The following is a 20,105-nucleotide window of genomic DNA, read 5'->3' as shown; positions in this document are numbered from 1 at the left end:
GCCATAGTAAAAATGCCAACAACAACAAAAAACCCATATACTGTATGTATGTTAGTTCAAGTAGTGTCATAAATCAAACTGGGTTGCGCCTAATCAGGATCTAGCTGAGAGACCACCAGCCAAAACCCAAGTGCTACAGAAAGTGGTACAGCTCGTTTTGGAGGTGATACTTTTATTTCCTTGTCCATGAAAAAGAACGTTACAAAGTGCTGGTGTAACCCACACACCTTCTCGGTGTGGTGTTCTGGCCCATCCAGTGGCACTGAGACCACCTAGAAAGAGAGAGATAAAATGAGTCTGCTCTACCGCCTTAGCTAACAGCCAGTTGGCTTTTAGCTCATGCAGTAAGGGCTCATGCACAGAAGTCCCAGGTTCGATCCCGCCCGCCGTCGAACAGGGTCTGTTAGCATTACACTAGGAGGCACAGTGCTAATGGAGGTGCCTCTTCAGAAGAGATGTAAAAGACAGGACCTGAGCACACATAGTCATTGACGAACTCATGACATTTTTCTAAATAGTGTGTGTATGCCCTGGCTGAATTCTAATGTGGTTAATAACATTCTGTCTGTATAAAAAATCTCTTTATTTCAATTGAAAAAAAATTGAAATTCTTTAAAATTCTTTAATAGAATATGCTATGTGGCGCAGCAAGCATAAATATCATGTCATGTTCCAGCCCAGGAGAAAGCCAGATTTCAGAGGTTAGCAAGTGATCCCTGCATATACACAGCTTGTAAAGATCATTAGAATTCCCCTGGATGAAAGTCGTTATAAAAATGCAAGGTATTAATTAGTATTATTATAATCAGCATCAAGTATTCTCTTATTACAGCAAATGGGAGGATCCAAGAATCAAACTGCCCATCTTTCCATGCTTAGGGATGCACATACTAGCAAATGAAATAGTTAATTTAAAGTAAAAATAATATAGTTCTCTCTCCTCTACTCACATACACATTATGCAGGAGAGGAGAGGTGCTTAGCAGCATGATAAAATGATACTCCAACAGTGGCCACTTTAGGGAACTGACTTTCTGTTTCCAGTCAGTCTTTAGGTTGGCCTTATTGCTTAGGTTGTACAGTCAGAAAGTTATTTAGCAGTATGCATTATGTTCTGAGTGGGCTGAGTGCATGTAATTTATGACTGTTGCACTTTAATGCATATTTAATAAAGCTGCAGACATTTATATACCAAATCAACTGTGTCAATGTTGTTTGCTTTGGGAGGCTGGAGATGTCCCATGGCAATGCTGACACTCTTACGGAGAGATTTAAATTGTAAGACATTTCATTTGAGAGGAGAGCACTTTTAATATACTGTAGCTTGATGCAGCAAAAATAATCAGCAAAGGTTGACTAACAGGCACAGAGAATAAGAAAAATATGATAAGGCCTACAAAGAGTTTCACCTTTGCTTTCAGAAAAAAAAGCGGGGTTATTGTATATAATGACTGGCTGAAACAATCCCAAACAAAGCTGATGATTCAATTCCATTTCACTTCAGGTTTGGTGGGGGGCTGGGGCAGGAGGGAAGACGGACTCTAAAATTCCAAACGTGCTTTATTTGCCTACTGAAGCATATAAGCACAGTACTTTTTTATACCAGGGCAATCGCATCAATAGCAGTGGATTTGGTGTGTTGGTTTTTTTTAAGACACTAACATCTAGTGCAAAAGCAAAGGGTATTGCTCGGTTCCTGCATTTAGATGCAGAGACAACGGGTGGCATTTTTTCTTTTATAGTAAGAGAAATATTATTTGTGAAATTAATTGCAGTTTTAGTCAGATGCACTTATACCCATTTCCAAAAAGGATCAATGTGCATTTAGGAAGTTTCACACTTTGTCTTTTTTTTTAAACACAATTCTCTGTGCTAACTTGCACACTGAATTAAACCAAATCAGTGAAAGTCTTGGGGCAGGAGTGTTAACTGTTTTGATGGTACCATGTAAGGGCTTGGTTTAATCAACCAACCATACAGGGGGAATATCTTTCACTCTGCAAGGTAGCCTGTGTTGAAGTCAGCTTATCTATCTAGATTTTCATGCTTTTCCCATCATGACCGGTATGACTGGTTATTGTTGAATCTGACTGTATATCCTATCTAATACATAAGCTTTATTAAAACTCTTATTTTTTAAATAGACTTGACCTGCTCTACTGCATAATGTGGTAAGACACAAGGTGAATATGACACCCGCATTCATTGAGGGGCCTACCATCTGAGCTAGTAAAGGCTGTTACACTGTAAAGTGGAGAATGTTAAAACTGCTCATATGCTTCAATATGCAAGAATGCATTGACGCACACTCTGTATCTATATGGCCAGTGGTTCTCAAGCAGGGGTCCAGAGCACCCTGTGGGGCTGCGAGCAGGTTTCAGGGGGTCTGTCAAGCAGTTGCCAGCATTAGACTCGCTGGGGCCTGTGTCAGAAAGCTGAACCCACCACGTGGGGCTGAAGCCCGAGGCCTTGAGCCCCACCACCCAGGGCTGAAGCCAAAGCCAGTGCAGCTTAACTTCACGGAGGCCCCTATGGCATGGTGCCCGCCCCAGGCACAGAGCCATCCTGTCCATAGGACAGACCAGGCACTTTGGGAGGCCCCACACTTTGGGACATGGGGTCCAGGGCGGCCTGGAGGGTTAGCGAGGAGCCTGGTGCCAGCAGCAGTGAGCGACCAGGGCCCCGCACTCCCCTAGGGACAGCCCTGCCCAGGCAATTGCCCTGCTTGCTACACCTTAATCCAGGCCCTGGCTTTTATATTCAGAAAACCAGCTGTTGTGCCACAGGTGGACTATTGAGTTTTTATAGCATGTTGGGGGAGGCCTCAGAAAGAAAAAGGTTAAGAACCCCTGTATATGGCAACATAAAAATGTGATTCTAATTGCACCAATGAACTACAGTGCTCAACAAAAATGTCACGTGATATCGGTCATCCAGAATTTAAACAACTACAAATTAAACAAATTCAATTTAAAACAGCAGCAACAGGAGGAACACAAGGGGCGAAATCCTGACCACAGTGAAGTCAATATGAATGTTGTCATTGACTTCAGTAGTGTCAGGGTTTCACCCAAGGAGCCTATCTTATGTGTAATTACTGTATATTCTCAGCAAATTTGATTGCACTTACTGAAGTGAATTAATGGTGATATCCCACTGACTACAATGGGGTTTAGAATAAGGGGTCCATGCTAGAGGACTGGATTGCAGAATCAGGGACGCTGTGTCTATATGTCAGTGAAATATCATAATTTCCCACAATTGATGTCTTTCATATTCACTTTACAATTCTATCCTTTTTATTCGGCACATTTCTTCCTGTCCCTGCGAGTGTTTAAAATAGTTTCTTTTTTAAATCTGCTGTTTAACCTATTCCCAACCAATAACAGGCCCAGAGTTGACGTCATTACACAGGAAAAATCCTCTATCAATTTTGATGGAAGTTTACCTAAGAAAAAACTGCAGGATCTGGTCCTACGTGCATGTCTTACATGTCTGCCATGCCTTAAAAGCAAGGAAAAGTGACCCAAATGCCACATGTGGAATAAGTCCCTTGAATACAGGACACTTTAGCCTAATATACAGGCTATATCATCAGAGTTACTCTACACTGAGCTATGGATCCTATATTGCATGTGATAGCATGACTTGTCTGTGCTCTGCCAGTAGTACCTAATCTACAGATCGGCTAGGAGGATCACAGTGCAAAATCATTTAAGGTTACAAAATCCTGCCACAGCCAATTGTATTAAGTCTGGCAATTCAAGGGTGTAATAAATATACTGTACCAACCATTTTTTACTCTATATATTTAAATTGGACCACAGGATGACCATTTATTTCATTTCATGTTATGGGTTCCCAAAAATAAATATTTTTGACATAAAGTTTCAGGCTTTCTAAATCCAACTTCCACAATGCTTGAGGCTAAAAATTTCATCTAAATATTATTGAATTCCAGCACAGCATTAGCATGCAGAGATATTTACAATAACACAGCCATTACAACTCAATCAAAAGCTGATTTCAGCCAGAATTATGCAGAATTAAATCTTGCAGGATTCAAATTATTAAAAATCAGAGACTCAATAAAGTGTGGTCTAGGAGTTCCATTTATCAAGGGAATAGAAGTGCCGCTACAGTTATAGTGACTTTTTCATATATATTCTGCAAGAATTTGCATGCATTTTAAAAGATCTGAGTTTAATTCTTATGGAATTCAAGTAACTATGCTATATTTATAAGGCAATAGTAACCAGCTCAGAATCATTTCTTTATGTTTTCCTTTCTACATCTCACATTTATTTCTGGTTCCCGCTGGGTAGAAAGATACTAAGCTAAAATGCAAGAAATGTGTGTATGTTTGGTTCCAATAAAAGCTGAATCAATGTAGCAATATAAGTAGCTAGAATAAATCCAAAGCAACAATTAAAAACAACATTGCTATGCAAATAATGCACTGAAAGCAATTCCTCACTTATTATAGTTGACCAGAGTGATTGTTTTCGAAATTCAGCATATTCATTTTGGCCCTTTTCCAGCTCATCACATATGAACAGGCAGAGAGTGCAATTTTGAAAAAGAAAGGGATGGAAAAAAAAAAACAAAAAAAAACCCTGCAACAAAACAACCCACAATTCATGTCAGGCTTTTCACCTATTTCCAAGTGAATTTGTAATGGAAGGAATCCTACATCTGTCTCATATCACTGCAAATTTATGATCACTTTTCATCTTTCAAAGAGACGGGCCCCAAGCCACAATATTTGCATCCTGATCCAATCTTTCCTAAAGTTTACATGGGAGCCAAAGAATTTCGTTTGGCCCATTATAGATATAAGGGCAAGAGACATCGAGCCAGATCCTCAGCTGACTCCACTGACTTCAATGGAGCTATAACAATTTACACCAGCCGACCATCTAGTAACAAAAAAGAGAGATCTTGAATTAAAGTTTTGAGCCCTTCCATTCCCATCATTTCTTCCCTCTCTTCCCATAATGGGCCCTGACTGCATGTTTCAGGAGAATAGTTTCCAAGCATTCTTATACTGAGGAGATGTAATTCCAGCAGATGTAGAATAATGAGTAGAAATAATCCCACATGTAAAACCTAAACCCTTACTCATCTAAAAGCTTGTTTTATTTAACAGATTATTAGGGATCACAGTCAGCCTTTAAGAAATACCAGTTCTAGTTCTAATAACACAAACCCTTTGCCGCAGTTACAGTACACAGAAGTGACAGCCTAAAATTGAATTACTCAGTGATCTCAAAGGGCCAAATCCTGGACCTCTGCACAAAGCTGAAGTTAATGGGCGTTGAGCATAGTGAATCTTCCTAGGGACCAAAGGACAGAAATGTCTTCTCCCCACCCCCAAACTGCAGAGCATCAGCTTAACTGACCCTAATTATCGATTGGCTGAAGTAGCAACTGCTGGCAATCCCAGCTAGAACCCACTGTCCATGTCCCTACTTCTCCCTTAACTAATCTCTTCACCCTACATAACAAAGTCCTGGCAATTCCGCTGTATTTAGGAGGCCCAGTGCTCAACACGAGTAAATTCTTGCAGCTCTGTTGAAGTCAATGAAGCTAGGACAATTTAAACCAACTACAGAGCTAGTCCAGGGCTTTCTACACTGCTGAACAGGGAGGCAAGATTTGGCCCTGATTACCATATTCTAATTTTACTTTAATTTCATCCTTATTTAAGGGCAGAACTACACTTACAAGACAATGACAGGTTTCAGAGTAGCAGCCGTGTTAGTCTGTATTCGCAAAAAGAAAAGGAGTACTTGTGGCACCTTAGAGACTAACCAATTTATTTGAGCATAAGCTTTCACGAAAGCTTATGCTCAAATAAATTGGTTAGTCTCTAAGGTGCCACAAGTACTCCTTTTCTACTTACAACACAGCAGCTCAGCTGCACCACTGTAGCACTTCAATGAAGACACTACTATGCTGATGGAAGAACATCTTCCGTTGACATAGTTAATCCACTACCACGAGAGGCATTAACTATGTCAACAGGAGATGCGCTCCCAGTGACATAGGGCTGTCAACACCAGGGGTTAGGTCAGTATATCTGTGTCGCTCAAGGATGTGGATTTTTCACACCCCTAAGTGACATAGTTATACCAATGTATAGTGCAGACCTGGCCTAAGTCTAAATCCAAAATGACCAATAATACATTAAGTAAACGACTTAATGGAAAATGACAGGTTTCAGAGTAACAGCCGTGTTAGTCTGTCTTCGCAAAAAGAAAAGGAGTACTTGTGGCACCTTAGAGACTAACCAATTTATTTGAGCATGAGCTTTCGTGAGCTACAGCTCACTTCATCGGATGCATCACTTGAAGTGAGCTGTAGCTCACGAAAGCTCATGCTCAAATAAATTGGTTAGTCTCTAAGGTGCCACAAGTCCTCCTTTTCTTTTAATGGAAAATAAGCTTGGAATAAATCAGTCAGCAGTCAGAGCAAGCCAACAGTAAAACCATCACTAAGCAAAGATGTGAAAGCATCATCAGTAGAAGGGTTAAGAAGGGGATTAGATAACACATGGAAGATTAGATGATCGATGACATCCCTTTCACATGTAACATCTATGATTCTGTTGTTCCATTGGCTTAACGAAGAACTGTAATAAGAAACTTCATTCATATAGAATAGAATTCAACCATTCAGTTTACTCAAGCAAAACTTCCATTGACTAAGAAATGACCATACAGTGACTAGCTGGAAAACAACAACAAAATACTGAATTATCTGTTTATTTTTATGCATACAGCACTATCGAAAGGCCATCATTTTTGATTAATGACCGCCATACCTATCTATACACTTAGACTGTGTCATTTATTCCACTGAACTAATACATTTTCAGGTAAGTATTTGAATATATTTGAGAAAAAATATGAAACAGTATGAGCCAAGATTTGCCTTTGATTTAGGACACGCAACTCCATTAAAATCAATGTAAGCTCAAGGAATATTATTAAAGGCAGAATTTGGCCCTGCATAATATAAAATTATATAATTGAACAAGGTGAATAACTAAAATGAAGAATTAAATGAAGTAACCTGAATTTAGAGGTTACCACTTCTTTCTAAATTTGAATGTCTACAATTACAAATATATTATCCTCTTTGATTTGCCCAATGAAAAGATACTATTTTGCACTTGGGGAACAAATTTTAGCATCAAACTTTCAAAATCAACTGTTCCTCACAGAAAAGAGATTATTTCTTTATAACAAAACTGCAGGTTTTTTGTGGTTTCCCATGAGATCTCTCAAAGAAGGTGATAAAATTACTGCATGGAAAAGTGTGTGTGTGTGTGTGTTTCAAGCAAATAAAAAAGTGCTCTTACATTAAAGCCTTTCAGTCTTTAAATTACCTATATGAAAGTTAAAAGTATTAGCAGTCTGTTCCATTGGATGGGAGGAATTTTGTATTCATAAATGAATAAAGATACATACTCAAGTATAAATAAATATAATTACAGGTATACATAGAGATCTAATTCAGATATCCCCCATGACAAAACAAATCCCAGGTTAACAACAATACATGAAATATATAATGGAATCTACTAACAGTCTGATAAATTTTTGGACCATTATCTTTCTTTAACATAAAGTAAAATTATCAAAGGGAATCTTGAGACAGCAATATTTATTTAGAATTAAAATAGATGTTGGTTTTATAACATGTCTTTCATCCTCAAGGTACCCCAAAGTGCTTTACCAAGCAATATTTTAGATACTGATTATGCAGTAGACAGATGTGGCACCATTATGCAGCCAGAAATTGAAAAAAAACACAGAGCTCTGGAAACTATAACTTGTTTTATTGAGACAAGGTAAATGCTGGCTGGGACACAGAGGTCATCATCTACTCTTAAGCAACAAGGAATCTCTACTGTTACCAAGATAGCCCCCCAGTAAGAATCCCATTGACTTCAATGAGATTTCGATTAGGCTCCATATCTGTATAAAATGAACCTTGCTTTAATGTTTCAAAGGTTAGAACCTCTAATGGTTGAGTACCTAGACAGTGCACCGTTGAAGTCAATGGGAGTCTTTCCACTGACTTCAGTGGAAGTGGAAAGCCCATAGGACATTGTAGATGAGCCCAAGTCTTCGTGGGGGACTAGAACCAGGACCCTCCCATACAGACACAGGAGCACTATCAACTGAACCCAAAGATGTTCACTTTCAATTCATTTTAATGTAGCATTATTGGATCAGTAGTGGTAAAGACATACTATTATTTGGGTTTTATTTTTCACACAAATGAAAAGCTTAATACACAAGCATATAGGGAGGCAGTGGCTATGTTTTTCTACGTGTTGTACAGTACCTACCACAATGATGCCCCAATCCTGGTCAGTATCTTTAAGCACCACTACAATACAAATAAGATGATACTTTCAAAGCTACCTAACAGGATTTGGATGTCCAGTTCTTATTTAAATGAATGGGTATTGGATGTCCATATCCCCAATGAAGCTTTGAAAATCTTGGCCATAATAGATATTTTACTATCAGTCCCTCCCATGCTACCCCATTTTAACTGTAATTCTTTCTTAGAGTAAAACAATGAAGATTTCGTCCATACACTAGATAGCTGAGAATACATAAAATCACTACAACAAAAGACATGAATCAAATGCTGTTGAACAAACAGCAAATTAAAAGAATAATGTTCCTTGCTAAAAAGGGAATAATTTAGAAAATGCACTACATTTACAATTGCTTTTTTAAATAAGACACCTTATAGGAGCCAAGTAGGTTTGTTTTTGCATTTCCCGCAAAATATGCCTTCGAATCTGTGACAAATGTCAATAACCATCTTGCCTTTCACTACTTTTAAGAACTGGACCCATTCAACTGGTTTGGTTTGGTTCTAGTTAATTTTCGTGGGATTTAACCCAGGCCATTTCTAAATGTTATAAAAATTACTTTGTATGATATATTACTTATTTTAATCAAATACAGTTTTTTCTAATTGTCACAGTTATGGCAAACTCACAGGGGATGGTCTGACTTGTGTACATTTCTGACAGTGAAATCGGTAACAACAGCTGCTTTGTGCCAGCTAGCGCATGTACCGTACCTCTCAAGTCTTGTCATTCACATCTCCCCTAATTACCAAACATCTGCTTTCCATTTCCATTAACACTCCACTACCAGCTTGTCTAGTTTAATACCAGTGACTCTTGACCTCCCACAAGGAAGACACTTTCTGTCAAAATTGCCCCAAAAGAAGCCAGCTCTCCACACTAAATTCGTACTTTAAAAAAAAGAAAAAGATCACTTCCTAAAGGGAAAGCCTTCTGAAACCAGATAAATACAATTAAAAGCTATTCTGAACATGAGCAAAGGGAAACATCCCTCATAATTTTTGTTTTATATCTCCAAGAAGCAGAAGAAACATCTTAAAGCCCAGAAACATTAATATTAAATGTTACATATAAAGTGATAGGATACACGACAGGTTAGAGTGCCAGCCTACAGGTTAGGGTGATTGTATATCTGGCAAATATAGAACTATTATCTGTAATGATATCTGTCTACTTAAATAGAGACCATAATGGAAGGTCCCAACTGCCTTTATTATTTTTTTAATTATAGGTTATTATAATGGTGTTAATGTTCACTGGTTAATTCAAGATCCTAAAATTCAAAAGAATTATAGCTCTATAACTTACAGCAATTCTTTTTCTTTATTCCAGGTTGTGATCTCATAAAAATTTACTCCTATTTGGAAATCAGATGGTACTTAAAATATTTAATGGCTTCATTTTGTTTTCAAGTTACAGTACCCTATAAAACTACAAGAATAGAAAAAGTTTAAAAAAGTGGAAATGCCTATTTTTTTCCCAGGGTATAATCATCCCAAAAGTCACAGCAAAGCTAACTTGTTCCCTAAACTTAGTTTTATGACTTTCTTACACTAGTAACTGTTTATACCTTAAGATAATGGTTCTGCAAGGATCTCTGTGGATCAAGGTGAGATATAGCTACACTGATAATGAATGTTTGAGAAAAACAAACGTAGTCTATCCCCTAGCACTATAATAGTTAAGCTGCCATTTGTTTTTCTGTGCCAAATTCCTGCATCCGGTTTCTTCAATAACCACGAGTGGATAACCTTCCCACCAGGCCCTCAGGACATTTGGTTGCCTCTTCATGCCCCAGCAATGCTGATCCTTGAAAATTTGGCAGTGGGTTCACTGCATTTTAGAGTACAACTGGCTTCCACTCAAGGGATAGACTCGTAAGAGATTTCTCCGATTACACCACTAGAAACATTGGTTCCAGAATGTATTCCTTACGCTTATCAGACATTGGAGTTCAACTTTAACTCTGTTAATAAACAGGAAAGAAAAATGACAGATGATGGGGGGAAAAAAATCAGAGGAAGGTAAAGTCATTTGCAGGGAATAATACAACATCTTGCCATTTTATACCACTAAGTATAAAATCATTTATAGCACTTTGCTGCAGGGAATCTGCATTGGCATCAGTTTATTGTCGGTGGATGCCACTTTGGACAATGAAACAAAAGAGAGAGAGAGAGATTTTTTTTCTTTATAAAGGGAGGAAGATGACGAGATAAAAGGATGGGGAGAAAAAATCTCCATAAACAATGATAAAAAGTGTAGATTTTCAATGTACAGCATATTCCTAATTGTCGGCCTCCCCAAAGAACCTAGCCATAGAAAAATGGTTTAATGGGGAAGGGGAAGAATGATCTTTTAATCTCAACAATAAAAGCATTCCAGTCTTTGTATCTGCTGACTTACAAAAAAGTGATTTCTAACAACAAAAGATAGAGCAGTAATTACATAAATCTCTTCATTCTTGATGAAGACAAAATGGGGTATAAGGAAATCAATGGCGTTTCTGCTGTAATTCTTGTTTTTATTATGAGCTGAACGCAAACTTGTTAAAATTGGATTCTGCTTCTTGTGTATGTGAAAAAAGATCAGATTCCATCAACACTCAAGCAAGAACACACAGCCTTTAAATGCTTGGAAATTATTCCCCCCGCCCCCCAATACTTATAAGATTTATGATGCTCTGAAATCTGACTTTAGGAAATGGGTATTATAAGAGCAATTTAGCATTTTACATATATCTTGAAAAATTGATAGTACCATAAAAGATACAGCTTCAGTGGTTGTTCTGCAGACAGCCAAAAAGCCTAAAGGTTACCAACAAAATTGAAATCCATGTATTAAGTAAACTAAATGCACCCTGAAGTCAAATGTTTCCACTTTATTTTCAATAAATTGGCTGTAATGATTTTACCCCACTACATACATTTATAATATTTGCTGCTCAAGAATGAGTAATACTGTTGATTTCGCAAAAAATAAATAAATAAATAAAGGTGGAAATTATTACATTTAAAATAATTAATAGATGGGCCTGCATACCTTTGAATTAAATTAAAAGAAAAATATTTCTTTTTTGTGGAGATGATTGCATTCATATCCTGTTTGGTGTGAAAAGTAGATTCCAAAAAGCTTTTAACTAATTTGTTCAATTTGTTTCAAAGCCAACATGAATAGGCTTGGTGCAAATTCAGATTCATTAAAACTTAATTAATATGCATCATTATGCAAATGAGGTTGCAGTTAATGAGTTCTTAAAAGAAGCTTTCTTTAATTAGTTCAGTTTTAATGGCATCATCATTTATCTGACTTGTTTTTAAAGCCACATGACATACAAAAAGTGACCATCCTCTACAATGTTGCAGTTTTCTGTTTCCTAATTGTGTTTCATCTTAATTCTTTAGTGGTGAAAACTTTGAAAAAGTTAAAATATTTTGATGTTCAGTTCCACTGAATGTTATTTCAATTAAAAACACACTATTTTGTTTAGACTAGAGATAGGTATCTGTTCTTTTGAGTTATTTTTTCTGCTATTTAATTACTGATGTTTTACCATTTCGTATACATATGAAAAAGGCAAGTTATATTAATATAATCCTCCTCAAACACTGTGATAAATTACCTATCTTAACTTCGCTGAGTTCATACTTACATTGGCAACATTTTACTAATATACAAGAAAAGAATTCATTGAGAATTAATATGACCAGCATCTGAATCAAGGTAGGAGGGGGGAAGGAGACTATGTGTGAGACTAAACGTGTTAAACAATTACTGTAGGATGTGAAAAGAGAGGAAGAGACATATTTATCACACAGATTTCCTGCAGTTTCTATCTCTGGAAGCTTCAAAAATACAGTAAGTTTTAAAACATTTTTAAATTTACAAAATATTGTACTACACAATTATGTTTTCACAGCTTTATGCAGAATGTAGTTCTATGGGTGGGGAGGAGTGAATGCAACTCTCTTAAAAGATGTCCTGTGGAATACTGCAAAGAAAATTAGACATCTTTACACCCTGACAGAGTTTCACACCTGAGGGAAAGTCTTCCTATTATTTAATGTTTATTCAAAAAAATAAAGAAATGAGGTTTGCATTTGTATAGGTCTAAACTTGCAACCCCTTTACTTAAGCAAGCAGTCCCATCAATTAGACTACGTGCATGAGTAACAACTACTCAGTAACTACGCATTCTACAGGTCTGAGCCTTATAAGTGATGTTTTATACCCTGTTTATTCAGAGATTGAACACTGGGTATCATCCAAAGTCCATGGAAGTCAACGGAAAGCCTCCAGTTGACTTTACTGGGCTTTGGATCAAGCCCACTATGTGTTAAATAATTAAGGAAAAAAGCCTAAGACCCCTGTCTGGCTAACCTTTACTCACATCTATTGAAATCAGTGGGACTGCAGGATCAGGCACTTAGTGAGTAATTCTCCCATTATATAATGTTTATTTACAGCAGCACCTATGATGTGATGGTTACGTTCCAGTCAAGAAAGTATGGTTTCTGCTCTAAGCAGTTCCCAATTTCAAAACAATTACAGAGCTAGGAAAAGGGGAACAATATTAGGCACTTGATATACAAGTCAGCTGGATTCACTATCAGCAGCACAGCAGAAACATGTCTTTAAAAGGGACTTAAATGTGTACAAGTGTAGATGAGCTCTGGGAGATCGCACTGAATGTAGGGGACCATGTGGGAGAAGACATGGAAATGACGGTGTGAGACTGTGGCGGACGATGGGCACGAGGATGTAAGATTTGGGCAGCCATAAAGAAAGTGTTGTTTACACACGGAGACAAATACAAGATATTCCAACTTTCCAATACCACAAAGCACTGGAATATTATCAGCAAACACTGATAGAATGCTTGGGATTCAAAAAGCTAATCTTCCAGAATCAGAGAATCAAAGGGTTAGAAGAGACCACAAGGGTCATCTAGTCTAAACCAGTTTCTCAAACTTCATTGCTCCGTGACCCCCTTATGACAACAAAAATTACTACCCGACCCCAGGAGGGGGTGGACTGAGCTCGCCCAAGCCCCGCTGCCCCAGGTGGGAGAGACAAAGCCAAAGCCTGAGGCCCACCGCCCCAGGCAGTTGGGCTCAGGCTTCAGCTTCGGTCCTGGGCAGTAGGGCTCGGGCTTTGGCCCCAGGCCCCAGCAAGTCTAAGCCAGCCCTGGTGACCCCATTAAAATGGTGTCACGACCCACTTTGGGTTCCCAACCCACAGTTTGAGAACCGCTGGTCTAAACAGCCAAGACAGATGGCTCTCCAGCCTCCTTTTGAAAACCTCCAGTGAAGAAGCTTCCACACCCTCCCAAGGCAGTCTGTTTCATTGTCCTGCTGTTCTACAGTTCGGAAGTTTTTCCTAAGATTTAATCTAAACCTGCTATGCTGCAATTTGAACCCATTGCCTCTTTTCCTGCCCTCTGTGACAAAAGAGAACAACTTTTCTCTATCTTTTTTATGGCAGCCTTTCAAGTATCTGAAGGCCGCTATCATATCCCCCCTTAATCTCCTCTCTTTCACTAAACATACCCAGTTCCTTCAGCCTTTGATCATGTGGCTTGAGTTCCATCCCTTTGATCATCTTTGTCACTCACCTCTGGATTCTTTCCAGTTTCTCTACATCCTTTCTATATGTTGGTGACCAAAACTGGACACAGTACTCCAGCTGAGGCCTAATCAGTACTATCACCTCCTGCGACTTGCATGCTATGCCTCTGTTAATACCACCAAAAAATGCATTTGCTTTTTTTGCAACAGCATCGCGTTGCTGACTCATGTTGAGGTTATGATCCACCACAACTCCCAGATACTTCTCAGCAGTACTGCTGCCAAGCCATTTTTCTCCCATTCAGTATTTGTCCATTTGGTTTGTCTTCCCTAAGTGTAGCACCGTACACTTGTCTTTGTTGTCTATAGCCCAGTTCTCCAATTCATCATAATCCCTCTGAATCTTAGCTCTATCCTCCAAAGTCCTGGTAACCTCCCCTAGCTTTGTGTCATCTGCAAACTTGATCAGTCTGCTCTCTATACCTATATCCAGGTCATTACAAAAGATGTTAAAACACTGGCTCCAGAACAAATCCCAGTCGGAGACCTCCCTCAAATCCGACATCATTCCATTAACAGTTACTCTTTGTTTGCAGTTGTTTTACCAATTATGTATCCACTTAATGGTAGTTCTGTTGAGCCCGCATTTCTCCAGCTTACTCATGAGAATGTCATGTGGGACTGTGTCAAAAGCCTTGCTGAAGTCCAGGTATATTATGTCCACTACATTCCCCCTATCCACCAAATCAGTTACCCTGTTAAAGAAAGAAAAGGACTGAGACATTATTACAGTAAAGAGGACATTGTTACAGTAAAGAGGAGAAATTTAGTATTTTTTAGTATTTGTATTTTACCAACTCTTCCAAATACAGCCACAGGAAACAAATATGTGGGTCCTGACTCTCCACCATGTCTGAGCTCCGCTTGGAGAGTGGTGGTTGCAGGGAGCTGATTGTGGTTCCCTGTTCCTCAGCCACCTGACCCCAGCTAAATTAGAACAGAGGCCTAACTAACTTCCACCACTGGCATAAGGTCTATTATGGCCCTACCACCTCCCACTTACATGCCGTGCGGGAATACCAGTAACAAACCTGCTCTGTCCCCTTACACCAAGGATTGGGTCACATCTGGTGCAGGAAGCAGCAGGGCTGCCTTTGCCAGCAGAGGTTCCTGCATGTAAGGGGAATTCTCCACCAGTTATCTCGAGTCATTCTAAGGGCACAAAATCTCATCCCTATTATATACACAGGATAAGCTGCTATGAACAGTAATTTGCAAGAGTGTTGTTTATCCCAGTAAAGGGAGACTTATAACAATTTACTCTGTCTACACTAGGAGTTTGCAGGGATGCAGCTGTATTAGTGGTTAGGCTGGATACTAGTCACCCATGGCTGAAATCCCCAGCATAGATGAGGTCAGAGAGTACCTCCCTTCACTCGGTTGCAACCTTTCATGTGATTAAAGAGCAGCAGCAATAAGCTGTAAACCTCCTCACCTGCAAGCATGGAGAGTATAACAAACTGGGCTTTCAAAGTGTAGGAGGATGGATCAGAGGGCGCCTCAAGGTTCCAGACAATACCTGGAGAAGCCCGTTGATGGACCAGTAAATTTCTGAGTGCTGGTTGCCCTGCCCGCTACTATAAATAACATTTCAGTGACTATGATTACTCTGATTACCTTTCCCAGACCTGAAGAAGAGCTTTATGAAGCTCGAACGCTTGTCTCTCTCAACAGCAGAAGTAGGTCCAATAAAAGATATCTGACCCACCTCATCTCTTTCATATCTTGAGATCAACACAGCTACAACAACACTGCAAATTTCAGTGAATACACCTTCGTAATCATCATTTGCCAAATACTGGTCTTAAATGGCAAATATTTAGACAAGGGAAACTCGTCCTCTCTCTTTTGTTCTTTTTTTCCTCATATAAATATTAAAACTAACTAATTTCACTTTAATAAGAGGAACTGAGTTCCTCCACCCACCAGTTTGTGCTATCATATGAAGCCCAGGTCAAGTAGCTAAAATGTCATACTATTGTCATTAAATTGATGTTTTAATCCCTATTAATACATGAAAAGAATGAGCCATCAATTACATGGGGAGTATTGACATTTTATTTCCCCCATCAGTTTCAATAGAAAGAATAAAACATCAATTAAACAACAATTATACACCAAGGTATGTCATGTTACATATTTGACATACAGTATAGTCAGAAAAATTAGTTCATTGCTCACTAATAATGGGGAGAACTGGAGTTGATTAAGAGTATGAATCACCTGCTTTGCAATTGTACTTTACATCTGCACACCTTACTAGGGTGTTAATATCCCCAAATAATTTAACATTAGGTTTTTAAGGGAAGGAGAAAGAGAAGAGTGAATGGAACATGCAGAGTAAGAGATGTATCTAAAATGGAAGCAAATGACTGATGTCTGAACTGCAGTTGATTATGGATAATTTAATGAAGATGAGTGTTTTTGTGTAGGGGAAGAGGGCAGAGAGGAAAACAGGAAAAATTTACACCCTTTGGGAAGTTCCCACTATTTTTCAATGCTCTTCACTTTTTTTCCTGACTCCCCTTCTACCATCACTGCATCCCAGCTCCACACATACTTGCATAGCCAGAAAATCCCCAGAAACAAGGAAAAATGTTTCCTTAGATTCAAGCATAATGCTGTACCAGTAAAGCACATGGTTCCAGGCTATTCATCTATGCTGAATTCCCACTAGAACATTGAGCGGGGAATCAGCCATTAGGACCAGCTGTGTGTATCCCACACAATCACTCTCCAGTGATTGCCGGGGGGAGGGAGTTACTGGTTGAACTCAGTCATTTGTTTCTTCTTCTTACTTCCTATAGACAGCAAATGGCTATAATGGGTCAGGTCCATCACTACATCAACACCAGGCAATGGAAAAAGGAGCTCTTTATGAGAAAGCTTCTCTCCATTAACCCTGAATGAAACCCATTTTGCTTGGGGATCAGTTGTATAGCATACAATAAGAAACTCTTCCTATTTCTGGGTCCAATCCTGCAGGGTGCAGTGTTCTCTCAACTCCCACTGAAGTCATCAATGAATTAAAAAGGAACTAATTTTAAAAGCCTTTGATTTTAAGACCAAGTGAGCTGAGGTGGACTTCAGAGGATTAATCCCTATTGAAATATGACAAATAAAGACAGGTGTTCTAGGATCCAATCCTGTTCTTCTTGAAGTCAATAAAATTTTACCACTGACTTCATTGGGAATAGGATGGGTCCTTAATGTTCATCATCTTATTAAGAAGTTTCTTTAAAGCTGTTTGAGACATTGCAATTAGGCCCTGGTTTAAACTGTGTGCAATAAATAAGTAAAGGGAAGTTGGTTCTCGTTGCACAACACATACATGATATGCCAGGTCTCTGCCAGCAGACATCTATAAAGGGTCTTGTGAATGGGTGTCAGTTGGATACATCCTCTAGATCAAATTCCGCATTCAGATACATGCAATTAACATGGAAATTCATTAGGCATGAATTACATTTATCCCTAGTTTAAGGCCCACTTAAAGTACGAGAATAATTTAAAAGGACCATTGTTTAAATGAGAATCAAATCCTAGAACACAGTCCGATGCTAGTATCTTTTCAAATACAGATTAAGAAAGAGAAATTTAGGGCCTGCTTCTGATCTCACTTACACCCATATCAATCAGAAATAACTCCATTGGAATCAGGTGTAAAACTCACATGAGAGGAAAATGTTAGGCTCTTAGGTCTTGATTCTTCAGTGATCTGTCCTTTGTCATTTATATCAGAGCAAAGTGAGTGTACCACATCAGAATTTTATACTCATCTTGCCTGGATGTAAATGACTAGACAAAATGTAAGGCAGTGGAGAATCAGACTCTTAGTCATCAGAAATATGTTTAACAAATGCGTGGAAGTACCATCATATTGGCAGTCTATTTGATGCTTCTCACATGACTACAAAATAAGCATCCCATTTGCCCTTGAAAGAGCTGCCTCTTGTATTGGAAGAGGATCGTGAGAACATAAGAATGGCCATACTGGGTCAAGCCAATGGTCCATCTAGCCTAGGATCTTGCCTTCCGACAGTGGCCAGAGCCAGATGCTTCAGAATGAATGAACAGAACAGGGCAATTATCGAATGATCCATCCCGTCATCCAGTCCCAGCTTCTGGCAGTCAGAGGGTTAGGGACATCCAGAGCATGGGGTTGCATCCCTGACCATCTTGGCTAATAGCAACTGATGGACCTATCATCCATGAGGATCTTGACTAGTAGACTGTGTGGTCTAACTGGACTGGATGCTCTCAGGTGATTCTTCTAAGATAACATCCTAACTATTTTTCCAGACATCATCTTTCTAAATGTCACATCCTCAAAAGCTGATTTCTCAATAATATCAACAAAAATAGATACACTTTTATTTACGAAGCACTGAGGAAAACTTTGTTTATCTTGTTGTAAAACACTGTAAGGGGTAAGCAGTAAATAGGAAAGAGAACATAAAACTGATGAGCGCTTACCCTCTATTCCCTACTGATGCTTCTACTTAGCCCTGCTTAGCATTTCAATCTATATAAAGTCAATGGGCCATATAACCTTCTTCTATATACACTAACCAATTAACATTATTCTTTAATAGGAAGAAGTTTAGTGGATTTTCTTCAGTTGGATTCAAAGTAACATTGTTACTCACTAAACCACAATGCTGATGAGTGCAATAAGGTGCAACCTTGTTTTATGAAGAGGACAACACATTACAAATGTATCTAACCTACTTATAAGTCACAGTAAAGACTCATTTGTTTTGAATAATAGAACTGCTTTCACTAGCAGTGTCTTAATACTAAGTAAACGATCAAGGTTTATATTAGAGCAGTTACAATATAATATTACAACCCTGCTTTGGCAACCATTAATTTGTACATTACAAATATAATAAAGTTAAAGGGACTCTGTCAGAAGAAAAATACAAATTACCTTGCTTGTCTGCTTTTTTGTATGGGCAATGAAATCAACTAGTCAATCTCACTTTTGTTTACAGCAGGTTTCTATTCAATTTCACTCGCAATTTTTCATGCACTAAAACAAAGCTGTAATATTTGGGTTGCAAACCCTCAAGAGGAAATGAAGTTGTTTGTTTGTTCTAAGTGTTTACAATGGATTCTTTTAAGCAGAAATTTTTCTATTCAGGTTAAGTCTGGAAAAAGCCAAAACTGAGCAGCTTTTTCGTGACTGCGTCTTTTTCATTGTTTGTTCTCCTCGTCTCTTTCAAGCAGACTTCTGGAAAAAGGCAAGTTTTGTAACATGCTCTGAAGTCCAGGCTCAATCTTATCTTCTCTGCTTGCTCATTCCTCCACCAACACCTTATTTCTGGCTCTCAAGAGTTTCTCTTTCTGGGCATTGTTGTGTGCATCATTCCAGAAAAGGTCAGATGTCTCAGTGGATAGCAAACAGCCTGTTACTGGTTAATCTGTAGCCCATCACCTCTTAATTTGGTTACTCCAGAGCCTCCTACTCCAATTTATACAAGTGAGTTACTTAGCTGTACTAGTAAAAGGAGGCAGAAATGCTCAGGGCTCTGAGAATATCTCTCTTATATTAAGGGCTTGCTGGCTCAGGAAGCATGATAGTATTCAATATTCAGCAATAACCACCACCACCACAACAAACTACCATAGCATGCAATTTAAAGAAACCAGGTGGGATATCTGGGCTAGTATAGCAAGATTTGGAGAAACCAAACTGGCAGATAAATAATTACACCTATGTCCCCTCTACAGCCCAGATAGGTGGCATATTATAGCGGAACCCACTGAACTGACAGATGACTTGAATTTCCTCAAAATGGCAACCTAGATTACATGGGTATCAACCGCAGCCTCACAGCAAGCAGACACATCCAGCATGTAATGCCACAAAATGTATTTATGGAGGCCTTAAAAGCAGCTCTACATGAAGCTAATAAAGACACGCCCTCTTCTGCCTTGGATGCCAACAGTAATTTGCCTCATGGAGCCCTGTTCATCCCAAAATGAAGGTCATTTCCTTTAACTACATCTACCTTGCACACACGTTCTCTGACCAATTGGGAAATGATGCCCACAGAGATTGATGTTCTCTG

This window comes from Lepidochelys kempii, chromosome 6, assembly GCF_965140285.1.
Source record: "Lepidochelys kempii isolate rLepKem1 chromosome 6, rLepKem1.hap1, whole genome shotgun sequence".
Taxonomy (NCBI): Eukaryota; Metazoa; Chordata; order Testudines; family Cheloniidae; genus Lepidochelys; species Lepidochelys kempii.
This window is presented reverse-complemented; position numbering follows the sequence as displayed.